Genomic DNA, 13,918 nt, shown 5'->3' on the forward strand with positions numbered 1-13,918 from the left:
TCATGGCAGCGAACATCCACAACTATGGCCACTTCATGATGCTCGGATGAAGTGGCACCCTCACCATTCGTTACGGTGTGAATGACGCAATGCACAGGCACGCAACTCCATGGTGCTATACGTTGCAGCCTACTCCTACCTACTCTCAAGGAAACCCCAGCATGGCTTGGTGGATGCGCTACTGGACTCAGAGATTTTGCCATCTTCTGCTTCTTTGCCGTCTGCTGGCTGATGGCAAAGACCATCTTTGCCATCAGCTACCAAAAACCGGACGACAAAGATATAGCTGATGGCAAAGATACTATTTGCCATCAGCCACCTCTTTGTCATCTAACAGCTGACGACAAAGAGCATTTAGGCCGACGGCAAAGAGCATTTAGGCCCACCCTGCACGCTCTCTCTCCCCCTAAAGGCCTCTCTCAAACCCGAAACCACCGCTGCCGCCGCGCCCTCCTCCTCCCTGCGCCATCGCGCCCTCCTCCTCACAGCGCCGCCGCACCCTCCTCCTTCCTGTGCCATCGCGCCCTCCTCCTCCCAGCGTCGCCGTTCCCTCCTACTCCCTGCGCCACAACTGCGTGCTCCTCCTCCCTAGGCCCCCTCCTCCACCACGCCCCCTCCTCCTCCCCACGACCTCCTCCTGCACCACCGCCGCCGGAGCTCGCCCCTTCTCCACCACCACCCCTCCGCCACCACCGCCCTCTGCTCCACCACCCCGCCCTGCTCCTCCCCACAACCCCCTCCTTCACCACCAAGCCTCCCCTCCTCCACCGCGCAGGCCCCTTCCTCCCAACGCACCGCCTCCTCCGTGCGCCCCCTCCTCCTCTACGGCCGTCCTCCGTGCGCCGTCCTCATCGCCCGGCTGCCCCAGCTCCGTTGAGTCGTTATTTTTGTTCCTTTTTTCTTTTATTTTGTAATTAGGTTAGTTGTTGATTACCTACTATTAGTTAGGTTAGTTGTTAGTGGTTACCTATTGGTGGTTAGGTTAGTTATGTTAGTTGTTAGTTGTCAGTGGTAATTAGGTTAGTTGGTAGTGGTATTACCTACTGTTAATTAGATTAGTTAGGTTAGTTGTTAATTACCTATTGTGCGTTAGGTTAGTTGTTAGGTTAGTAGTTTCCCGTGTAGAGCCCTCCGACCATCGCATATGCTTGCACTAGCCACAACGTTAGGAAACGTCGGTGAGCTTGTCACGCACCTGCCATGGCTACGACACCATCGAGCTCATGGGCTGCAACAACGATGCTGCTCCAACCACCCCCATGAGCTGGGTGCAGAAACATTACTGTTAGGACCACCCCATTGAGGCAGCGGTGATATTCCACTACAGCATCGAGGATACTACAACATCTCGCAACAGTAGTTGTTGCACCAACACGACATCTCGACGACACCCCTCACACCCGACAGGATGCCCCGAAACCCCGACACGACGCCCCGACACGGCATCTTGACGACAACCCGGCACGAAATATTCTATTTATGGAACCCTAGATGAAATCTATATAGGTTATATATTTGTGTTAGGTCGTATATTTTTTGATTTTATTAATGAACACAAAATATTTGTGTTGATCCGGTGGATTTACATGTGACAGTTGTCTCGTCACTTTGAGGTCTGCTGTGCGAAGACCTTCATTCTACGAGCTCCGCCCCTGCATTCATGGGTGAGTACAAATGTCATCTCCTCCTCGCCCCTTCATTTGATGTGGGTCGGTCTTCGGATGAAACTTGCTAGATATAGGTATTTAAATTAATTTATGAGTATGCGTGACCAGTATGTGTTTCCCGTTCGAAAGGGTTGCACTTATAAATATGCATGCATTTGCATATGTTTATAATCGTGATTCTTCCGAATTTTCCAATGTTATCCATGGACAGCCTGAGTATGTGTAGATTGGGTTCGTTTTCCCATATGCTTTGTTCTGTATCCGATGGATAATTTCGTCAGTGCCTCCCTGTTGTTCCCCGGATATGCATCCTCTCTGTTTATTTCGGAGACGTGTATCAGGAGAACAGCGGGGAGGTGTTGCTGAAATTTTGCGTTGAATCCGGAGTAGAGCATGGGAAAACGAACCAAATCTACACATACTCGGGTGGGATTAGGACCTATCTTTACCTATTAGCGTGTAGGTTGCATGGACGTAATAAAATTGGCAAACTTGATTAACTGATGAATATATATGTGTGTTTAGTAACTAGGCAAGATGAGTGATCGTGCATGGATCAAGGAGTTTGTGAAAGCCGCATTTGCAAATGGCCAGGAAACAAACTGGTGCCCTTATCCTGAGTGCGACAACTATAAAAAGACGACAGATGATGTAATGATTAAACACCTGCACAGGAGGGGTTTTAAGCCTAATTATACGGTTTGGACATTTCATGGTGAGTCTATACAACACACCAGAGCTGAGGTGGTTCGTCGTCGCACCGACGAGCATGGTACCGGGATCAAAGGCATGGTGCAAGACTTTGATGATGCTCGGGATTCGGAAGATGAGATGGAGGAATCTGCAAAGGCCTTCTATGAAATGTTAGTGTAACACCCTGTGTTGAGCGTTCCTAACTAATTTACTTATTTCAAAAATTAGGACCAATTTCAAAAATTTGTGAATGCTTGTGATGCTTGAAGTGACCATTGTTTGCCTCCTTGTATGCATGTGGTTGCTCCCCAATAATTCTTGCTATTCTCCAACTCACCTCCTTAGCCCATGTTCTCCTGCCTAATGATCTTGCCAAGTGTTTAGGACCAGTATCTATTTTGACAAAATATTATTTTCACCAAAAAGCATTTCTTTGAATTGAACTTTCAAACCCCTAAGATGAGATTTGTACTACAAGTCCTCCAATTAGGGAATTTATTTTGCACCTATTATTTTATTTAAAACCTATTATCAAAATGGCTTCCAAAAACCACAATATTATTATTTTAAAGTTATTTTATTATTTATTTAAATGCCCTTCTGTGAGGCCAGAAATGGTCCCTTATGAAGGAAAGTTATTTTTCTTGCTTTCAAAATATTTAAGAAAAATTAGGGAAACTGAGTGGATATATTTATTCCATATATATGAGTTTCAACACATGGTCATGTTCAAAATATTGGGCAAACCCCTCCAAAATTATTCCTGCCTATTTTGATCTTTTGGAACATTTCTATAAGAAATATTCTCAATAAATTCCAGTAAAGTTTCAGCATGTCACCTAGAATGTGTTTGATGATCTTGCCAAGTTTCATCTCAATCCAAGTTGATTTGACTCCCATAATTATTCTAAAACCCTATCTGTCTAGATTTAAATTTGAGCAACTCTACATTGTCAAGTGTCTCCAATTGTGCTCAAATTTGGTGGACATTTTCTAATACTCCATTAATGCATCCACACCAAGTGGAGCGTCATGGGGAATAGAAGAGATTGTCCCAAGCCCCTCAAAACCCTCTCTGTTGATTTATGACTTTGGGAAACTTTACATTATAAAGTTTCTCTAGTTGAACCCAAACTTTGTGTGCATTCCTCAATGCTCAAATAATGCCCCCACACCAAATATTTGATTCGCAGGAATTGATTTGAATACTTTTGTAAGCAGAAAGCTATTTCTGCCCATTTCATGGGTTCTCCAAGTCTACACTAGAAACCTTCTCCCCCAAATCCCAAATTTGGTGTCCAAACTTATTTTCATCTATTATTTGATCCTGTTAAGTTTCATATCCATTGAAGTCCATCTGATTGCTCTGCCACTTATCAAACACCTTGTGTGCATTCACTTTATTGGCTATTTTGGCCTCTTTCACTTTAACCATTGAGCTCAACTTTCTACCACAGCTTCATATAGTTATATTTCACCTCCAATACCATTCCCATGGCCACTGGTCAATTATTGGAGAAGGCTCCATGTAACTACTCCTCATTTTACCCTTGGAACCACCCTTTTTACCCCTCTTGCCCCACTTCTGCTTAAGCCAAAATCCCCCATCTCTTTCCAGAGGGTACCTAGCATCCCAAGGCATTGTTTCAAGCCAAGAGATGCATGCTCAAGTGGAGAAGATGAGCAGCACATCCTCAAGTTGATTTATGGCTCAAAGGTAGCTTTGTACAGCAAGTGCTAGTTACACTTCCTTGCTTGAGCTGAAACTTTGTAGAAATGTAGTCTTCCATGCCTAAGGATGCTAGACATGCTTCTTTCGCATCATCTCTCCTGTTAGTACTCTTAATGGTAGCCCTAAGTTTCATGCTGCAAACTTAACACTAGTCAAAACCGATTCAAACCAACTCCACTTGCGGCCAAACTTCACCAGTGCCTTGTGGCCTACATGCCTTGCATGTTTAACACCTTGCCATGCCAAAAGGGTGGCCCACGACACCAAGTGGGGTGGTGACCACCTCCCTGGAGTGCAGAAATGGTGCTCTGCACTTTGTATCCTTCCTCCAGTCCATTTCTAGGTGGTCCAAGATGTCCCAGTGTGTCTCAGAGCTCTCTTATAACCATTCAAACCAATTCCATCCATCAGCTAGCCTCCAAACTCCGTGTAGGGTGTGTGGCATCCATGCACAGGAGCTCCTGAGAGCTCCTGAGCTCTCTCTTCCCCCCCTCTTGCATATCTCCTCTTCCCCGAGCCTCTCATGCCCTCTCTCAACCTCCTCCTTTCTACTTGAGCGTGCTAGCTCTCTCCCCCACAGCTAGCTCTTTCCCGCGCAGCCTGCAAGCCCCATGGCTGAGGACCTCCCCTGGTCCTCGCTCCAGATCGGGCAAGGCCGAGCTCTCCCTCGCCCCTATGACCCTCCTGGACCCTCCGGGGTATTTTTCCCCTGTCCTGCATCCATCCAGATGGCCGGGACACCAACCCCCTTGGCTACCAATGCCACCCTCGAACAGCGGCCATGGCCGCTCTCCCTGTAGTTCCCCTGCGGGAATGAAACCCTCGGGTCGACGCGGCTCGATGCCCCGAGCAAGCTGGTGGTCGGAGCGCCACGGGAGGTGGCCGGGGCAGCCAGATAGGTGTCGGCGCCGTGCGGCCAAGCCTCCCCTGCCCTCCTTTGTGCCAAGCTGGAGGAGAACAAAGGAGCTGATAGGCGGGACCCCCACGTCAACCCCTTCGGCATCGCCCGCGCCCGTCGGCCAGGATAAGTGGAGGTGCACTCAGCGCGGTGCACCTCCCCCTTCCGAAAGCGCATTTTCAGTTGTGCGCCTTCGACGTGTTCCTTCGCTGGTGGTCGAGCTGTTGGGCCGGCCCGAAGGCCTACCTAACGCCCTGGGCGTAAGATAACCCCCAAGGCTGAGCCTTTTCTCTTTTTCCTATTTTGGATTAACTTCAAAAATCCATTATAAATTCATTTTAGCTCCGATTCTAATGATTCGAATTTCTACAGGTTCCTAAATTCGAAACCTATCCAAATAGGTGCATGGCACATTTTTCCAGAGCAACTTCCTGTGGAATATCTATTTAAATCAAAATCTAGATATGTTTGACCCCACTTTGTGAAAATCCTAGAGGACTCAAATCAACTCCAATTGGAGTGATTCCAAATTCCAGAACCTTCTTATCTCATGCCCTATTTTTAGAGCCTTGGTTAACATTTTTATCAGGCTTTATTCTATTGTATTAAATAAATAGCTTCATATTGCTATTTATTCCTTGTCGGAAAATTCCTAGAATATTCATTCCAAATCCAAATCAAGTGAAACAACTTCCTAAATATTTGTACAATTATTCTTTATTAAATGAGTGCCTCCAATCATTTCTACCATAACCTCTTCTGTGGGCTTCATAAAGAATTCCCTCCACCTCCTTTCCTCTGTTTAGAAATCCCTGATGATACAAACCTCCTATGGAAAGCTTCAGTTGATGGATAGAAGGAGTACTCGGAGTTGGAGCAGAAGACCTTGAAGGCCCCGAGGGCTTATGTGAGCAAAGGCAAGCAGTCCTTTGACCATGACACAACATATGTTATATTGCATGTTAAATAACAAGTATTTATGTTGCATACGATCATAAGTGCCGGTAAATCATTCTATGTGATGTTATCGATGGCTCCTTCGGAGCACATTCATTGAGCTTGATCCTACATTTGAGAATCATGCTAGTACCATGTTGACAAGTAATGATAGAGTAAACAAGCATGAGCATGTTGTTGTTATTAAACATGGATTTATGAAAACCCCGTCAGGTGCCACTAATGCCCGAGGGTGTTGATGAGTTAGGTGGCCACTTTTGGTGAATTGGTGCACCGGGTATTTTGACTGAGTATGGTTTCAGAAATGGGATTAATTTATGATGTGTCGACCGTCCCAACCTTACCAGTACGACCATGTTACCCCTTATGGGATGGGGCTATGTTAATTACTCTGGTCGGTGCTATCAAAGAGCCACATTACTAGTGGGGGGAGTGATGTGTGGTCACTCTCGTGATGGGGTCGTGCCAGGTAGGATGACTATACCATTTTTATGAGTTCCAGGCACATCGTTGGTCCCCGCATGGTTGGTACTGTCAAAAGTCGGTGCTTATAAGACGTACAACATGTGGGCCGGGTACCAATCGAGTGGACCTCTTTGTCTAGTATCGTCAGGGGAAAGGCATTGATCGGGTACTTACCTCGGGTATGTTATATACCGCGAGTCATGGACGACACGGAAGTTTCCCGGATCTCGTGGGTCCAGTGTACTACCTCTACAGAGTGTAAAACTATTCGAATAACCGTGTCCACGGTCAAGGGTAGTTGGGTAATCCTGCTTAAACTACGTCCAGTCATTGACGCATAAACCAAGTGTGTGTGAGTTGTGATAAAATATCTTACTATGAGAGTAATGATATGACCAAGTTGGTGACTTGGCATATAGGGTTAACCCGGATGGTTCAACCCCGGACAGATATGTTGATATCTGTATCCTATTATTCAAAAGTAATTCTTCAACTTGATGCATATTCATAATCTTCCTCCAAGATGAATTCCATCAAAGATGCATGTTATTGTTATCCTTCACTTTCATTGTTCATATCATGGGTTGTTTATGAGTACAATCAAAAGTACTCGGTGACCAGGGATGAGAGAACAGGATTTGGTGAAGAGTACCACGGTGACGTTCTTGCGAGCTAGGATGCGTCTCAGTCAGAATGCCTGTAGGTTAAGGCTGATGGCATGGGTGCACGCTTTCAACCAATAATTCCGCTATTAGTCCAATTTGGTGTGTTGGCCTTCAAGGCCATATACATGTAAGACTCGACCGATAGCACTCTTTGGAAGAGAATGCTATGACGTGATGATGACACTATTTGGACGCTTTCTACCCAAAGGCCATGTCATGCCCGCGAACCTGTACCAGTCGGACAAAATACTTCATGTACTTAAGATGCCCTAGATGCATGTGAGAAAGGATGTGTCTTATTTAGGAAGGAGTATGCACACTTGGACTATTGTCCCAATTGCGAGTCTTGCAGGTATCTTGTGGTAGACAACGGTATGGGTGAGAAGAGGCAGACCAAAATCGCAGTTAGTGTTCTTCGGTATATGCCAATCATACCAAGGCTTCAACGTCTTTTCATGGTCGAAGAGACAGCCAGACATATGACATGTCACAAAATGGGAAAAATAACCGAACTAGATGCAGATGGGAATAAGATGGCAGTACACACATCGGGTGGGGAAGCGTGGAAACATTTCGATGGATTGCATCAGGATAAAGCGGTAGATCTAAGGAATCCTCGAGTCTGCATCGCCACGGATGGTTTTCATCCCTTCGGCATGACGGCAACCCAATACAGTAGTTGGCCAGTATTTGTCATTCCACTCAATATCCCCCCCGGGAAGATTATGCAAAAAAAGGACATATTTCTGACGTTGATAATTCCAGGGCCCAATTATCCGGGGAAGAATATGAATGTGTACATGCAGCCGCTTAAGTATGAATAGCAAGAAGCTTGGGATAATGGGGTCAAGACATACGATGCCGCTAGAAAAGAAAACTTCAAAATGCATGTGTGGTACACGTACTCTATGCATGACTTGCCGGCGTATGTGCTATTCTCTGGATGGTGTGTGCATGGAAGGTTCCCGTGCCCCACATGCAAGGCAGCTCTCCAGTTTCATTGGTTGCAGGAGGGTCGGAAGTATTCTTGCTTTGACTTGCATAGACAGTTCCTAGATCCTGACCATCAGTTCGGAAAAGACAAGAAGAACTTTACCAAAGTTAAAGTTGTCAAAAACTTGGCACCACCAGCGTTGACAGGCCAACAGATACTGGATCAGTTAAACGCCCTCGAGCCTGATCGAGAGCTTCCAGGGTATTTCAAGGAGTATAAATCAAAACATGCCTGGACTCACAAGCCATGCTTGTGGGATCTACCTTACTTCAAAGACCTCCTTCTTCCACGCAATATCGACATGATGCACACCGAAAAAAATATCGGAGAGGCTATTTTTGGTACATTGTTCGACCTAGATGGGAAGACAAAGGATAATACTAAGGCTAGAGTCGATCAAGAGACAATATGTCACAGACTGTTACAAAACATGCGAGAAGGCAAAGGAAAGCAAAAGTGGTCGAAGCCAAAGGCCTGGTTCAATCTTGGAAGGCGAGCTATGAGGGAAATTATCTCGTGGGTCAAAATGCACTTGATGTTCCCCGATGGGTATGCAGCGAATCTAAAGAGGGGAGCGAGTCTTGAAAAAATAAAAAATCTTTGGTCTCAAGAGTCATGATTGGCACACATGGCTTTAGCGGGTAATGCCGGTGATGTTATGTGGCTTTATTCCCGAGGATGAATGGCTAGTACTGGCGGAGCTGAGCTATTTCTTCCATGTTCTTTGTGAGAAAGAATTGTCGCCTGGCATGGTAGATGACATGGAGGAGTTGTGCAAGTTAGAAAAGATATTTCCGCCAGGCTTCTTTAATCCAATGCAGCATTTGATTTTACATCTACCAACCGAGGCAAGATTGGGTGGGCCCGTGCAAAATCATTGGTGCTATGCAACTAAGATGATGCAGAAGACGCTTCGAGCTAAATGTAAAAATAAGCGTAGAATTGAAGCATCGATGGTCGAGCCATTCAATACTGACGAGGTGGCAAACTTTGTGACAACGAAATACGAAACCAAAAATCATCATTTGCATAATTCGAAGCCTCGGTAGAATGATGTAGACCCTAAAAAAGGTGGATCCAACCTGAGCCTATTCAAAGGGAAGCTTGCACCAGCCGATGCTTTGACACCAATAATGTTGGATGTTGAAGAATGGCGAAACATTTCATTGTATATATTCAACAACCTAACAGAAGTGCGGCCGTACATTGAGTAAGTTCTCGGCACATTTTTCCGTCACTTCTAAATCCTTTGAACTGCTCTTATTCCCGGATATTTGATACATCCGGTACGTCGCCAAATTATCGGATGGAGCGGTGATCCAAAATGATTCCATCGAAGAGTATGAGCTTCTGGCAAAGCATGGAGGCGGCTATCCCTCTTCCACCTCTTGGTTCAAACAAACAGTAATTATCAACAATGGACATTTCATTTCTTCGTCTAACTTTCGGCTAATGCAACAATTATTTCGTATTAAACTTGTAGGCTAATTCAGAGTCTATGGACGCCGAATTGAGACAAGCCGATAATGGTTTTGACTATAAGGTCCGTTCATTTGAGAAATACAACATCAACGGGTATCTCTTTCGTACCTTTGGCAAAGAGCTATCTATGCCCGACCGGAAATCTACAAATTGTTGTGTCTCTCCTATCGACGAAGGTGGTATCAAGTATTATGGAAGAGTCGAAGCAATTTATAAACTTCAATTCTATGGTGAAAACCCACCGAACGTCGTAGTCTTCAAATGTTATTGGTTCCAGCCGAAGGAGACTAGAAGGACTCATGAACATATAGGACTAGTCGAAATCAATCCAAACACCCATTTAGATGTTCCTGATGTCTATATTACGGCTCAACAGGCGACCCAAGTTTTCTATCTATCCTGGGCATGCCAAACTGATAAGAATCTGAAAGGTTGGTATGTTGTTTATGAAGTGCCACCACGTATTAGACCACCTCCCCCAAATGAACAGGATTATGCACCTCACATTAACCTAGACACATATGATGGAGAATTCTTCTAAGAAACACGACTTTCCAAGAAACGTTTTAAGAACTATCGTGCTTCACCCCAGAACATGGAAGTAGACAGCAAGAATGAATCCGACTTCACCCCTGAGCCGGAACCAGCAGAGCTGGAACTAGAAGAGGTTACTCATGCGGATGACCTGTCAATGCTTTACCGGTTACACAAAGGCCTGCCACAACTTCATGTCGTTGAATCCGATGACCACGTCATTCATGAAGACATGCGTGATAGTGATGATAATGATGCATTTATTGATGATGATTATTAGTTTGTAAGATTCCCAACTTAAATTAGATATGTACATATTATTATTCATGTTAGTTATTCAATTTTTTTATCCTGTACTAATTTCTTTTTATCTTTATCATGGCAGGTCAGCAGGTGTTGAAAGATGGAGGGCGCGGGTCCAGATCGCTCGACGGGTTCTTCTTCGGCGGCCCGCACGAGGGGTGGTACATCCATTCCACCCGTATCTCTCTGTAGAGCCTTGGCAGACAGTCTGATGACACCACCCGCGGGTGCTTCTTTGTCTACGGCATTTCCACTAGGAGAGGTGCTGGTCGGGTATGGAAGAAGGGGAAGGGTACAGGGTGAGGTGGTGTCCGCACAAGAGGTAGGCGGACTTTTGCGCCGTCCTTGCCACCACCACCAGCTCATTCACCCGAGCACAGGAATACTATGGTGGACCCGTTTGTGGAGGAGGCTACGGGGACTCCGGTCCAGGAGCCTCGGGTGGACGGGCATTCGGACCATGAGACTATGGGCCAGGATCGGCCTCAGGTCGAGGTGCCTGAGGCTACGTCCCAGGAGACTCCTGCAACACACGCTTCGTTCGACGTGGAGACGTCCGGATGGAATGCCTGGCCGGATCGGACCGAGTTGCCGGATTGGACCGAGGGTCCGGGTGGCTGTTCTATTGATGGCGGGCATGAGTCTACAGATAGTGAGCGCGACGTGTACAAGCGTGGTAGTACACGACTCCCGGTCGCGCCGGCTACCACCGAGCAGAGGCCGGTGATTAAGCCTGAAGGGGATAGGTAAGTACATTTACTCGTTTTCTAGCTTCTTCCTTCAAGTTCCTTCAAATATCTAATGCGTTGACCTTATCATAGTACAGGGGATGCAAACACCCTGGTGGAGTCATCAAGCCGAACAACGTCCTTGGTGTGCTTTGCCGGACAAATTTCCCGGGGTTTGTCAGGTTGCCTGGTGAGGGTTAGGTTCCTACACTAGGATTTACCTTGGAGCACTACGAGCGCCGAGATGGTGATCAACAGCTTTTGGGTAAATTATGCTTTTACACAATCTAAAATTAACTATATAGCTAATTATTGTACTAATCAGTGTTGTCCCGTTTGATTGCAGACCTTCTATAGGTGTGAGGAGGGATATGAGGAGGAGGCGGACAAGGTTATCGAGGCCGAGTGTAGGCGGTTATTATAGAACTTACACCACGAGGCTCGGCCGCATGCTATTCGAGACTACTATGCCACACGTGGTATTAAGTATCAGAAGAAGGTGTGCCGCGGAAAGTATCTGAAGAAGGAGAAGTACATGAAGGTAATTACCTATTCTTAAGGCCTTGTACGTAGTTTTCTTGATTTGATTCATAGGCGTAGTTCTCAAAATTCTTTCTAATAACTTATAGGTGCCCCCGAGATGGTGTGCGGATAAGATGTATTGTTGGGAGCTGTTGGTGGATGAGTGGTGCATAGGCAACTGGCTAGCCGTCCACGACAATGCGAAGGATCAACGTAGCCAAATGGTTGGTGTGCCACACCATCAAGGCAGCATCAACTTACTTCAGTTCGGACAAAACTGGGTATGTGGTTTGCTTCATGATTCATGCAATTCATTCTTCATACTTTCTTGAGCCCCTTACTAATACTTTGTTCCTCTCTTTTAGGCACATCACAATAAGACAGATATGCCAAAGTTGTACGACCTTTATGCCATGGCCCATACCGCCTCGTACAAGAAGGCGAAGGCATTCTCTAAGTCTGAACTGGATTATCCAAATAACTTCACCAACATCTCATCCCACACTACTGGAATCAGAGAATTTGCCGTCTGCCTGGTCTTTGCCGTCCGCTGGCTGATGGCAAAGAAGCTCTTTGCCGTCAGCTACCAAAAAATAGATGGCAAAGATCTGACAGATGGCAAAGAAGTGCTTTGCCATGAGTCGCTTCTTTGCCGTCAGCTAGCGGACGGCAAAGATGGCCCAGGCAGACGGCAAAGAAAATCGCAGTTGTAGCCATTAAATTTGCCATCGGCCGTGTCTTTGCCGTCCGCCTAAATCCCCTTTGCCGTCTGCCTTGGAGCTCGGCGGACGGCAAAGAAATCAACCCCCGGCTGCCCTAACGCTCCAACCCCACCTCGTTGTTTAAAAAAAAAAAAGAAAAAACCCACCTGCTCGTCGCCCTCCTCCCGCACGCTCCCTCCCTTGCGCCCACCGGCCGTCGCCTCCCAGCCCTCCCCACCGGCCGGCGCCTCCCCCACCGGCCGGCGCCTCCCCGCCCTCCACACCGGCCGGCGCCTTCCCGCCCTCCCCACCGTCGCCACCTCCTCCCCCACCGGCCGACGCCTCCCCGCCGTCCCCCACCGGCCGGCGCCTCCCCGCCGTCCCCCACCGGCCGGCGCCTCCCCACCCTCCCCACCGTCGCCACCGCTCTCCCCATCGGCTCCCCTCCCCATCGGTCCCCCTGCAGACCGAACCTCTCCCCTGATCCGGCCACCCCGTCAGGAGCACGAGCAGCCCCCCTGACGCTCCTCCTCGCCCCGGACGCCCTGGAGCCTCGTCGCCACCCCCCTCCGTCGCCCGCACCCTCCTCCGCGGCCTAGCCGGAGCAGCCAGCAAAAACGGTGAGATTATTTCCTTGTAAAAACGGTGAGATTATTCTGTATAGGAGAAAATGAAAAAAATGAGTTCGTACTGCTACACAAAGAAAATATTCTCATGCAAATATCTGTTCTCTTTGAATAAATGATACAAAATAAAGGAGGTGACACCTTCGAATATGTAGAATGGCACAATGTTGTTATAGAAATTTTGCAAATACAAGGTTACGAATGAGTCGAAGAGATCATCTTCGTTCTTAATCACACTAAGAGCATGAACAGTCGGATCCTTCAAATCCTCCTTAAACGTATGAGTAGACCATCTAATCATTGTCCGGTCATAAAAAATCAACCAAGACGGGCCTCTCAAACCGTTCTCCAACGTCCGGGATGACGGACACCCCCCATTTTCATTCAAATATGGGGCGGATATAGGGGAGCCCGGGCACGCTCGTCACGTCGGACTGACAGCTTGGCCCCACGCGGACTCGTCGGGAAACTCGACGGTCCAACAGGAGCCTCGACCTTCAACGCAGTGTCAACGCCGCGTGGCGCCCCTTCGGAGTTGGGGCCGGCTATTTAAGTCGTCCGACGCCCCCCAGCCTAGCACATCTGCCTCCTCCCTCTCTCCGTCACCACCCGAGCACTTCCCTCTCCGAGCCCGTCAGCCATGCCACCACGCCGCTGGCATTACACGGTCCAACACTTTCTCTTCCTCCTAGAGCTGGTCCGAATCCGAAGGGTTGCGGGGCTACCTATGGAATTGGAGGTGGATTTTAAGGAGGGGGAGGAGATGGGGGAGGAACCCAAGGAAGAGACACACACGTCGGAGGAGGAGGCGGCGCCCCAGGTTACAAGGTTAAAACTCATAGGGAAAACTATTTGGTGAGTATTGGGAGCTCATCAGCGGCTGAGATTGAGAATAAAGCATGGGTACCCCGGTGGAGTATCAATGTGTCGTCGAAGCTAAAAAAATTGTCT

This window comes from Hordeum vulgare, chromosome 4H, assembly GCF_904849725.1.
Source record: "Hordeum vulgare subsp. vulgare chromosome 4H, MorexV3_pseudomolecules_assembly, whole genome shotgun sequence".
Classification (NCBI taxonomy): Eukaryota; Viridiplantae; Streptophyta; class Magnoliopsida; order Poales; family Poaceae; genus Hordeum; species Hordeum vulgare.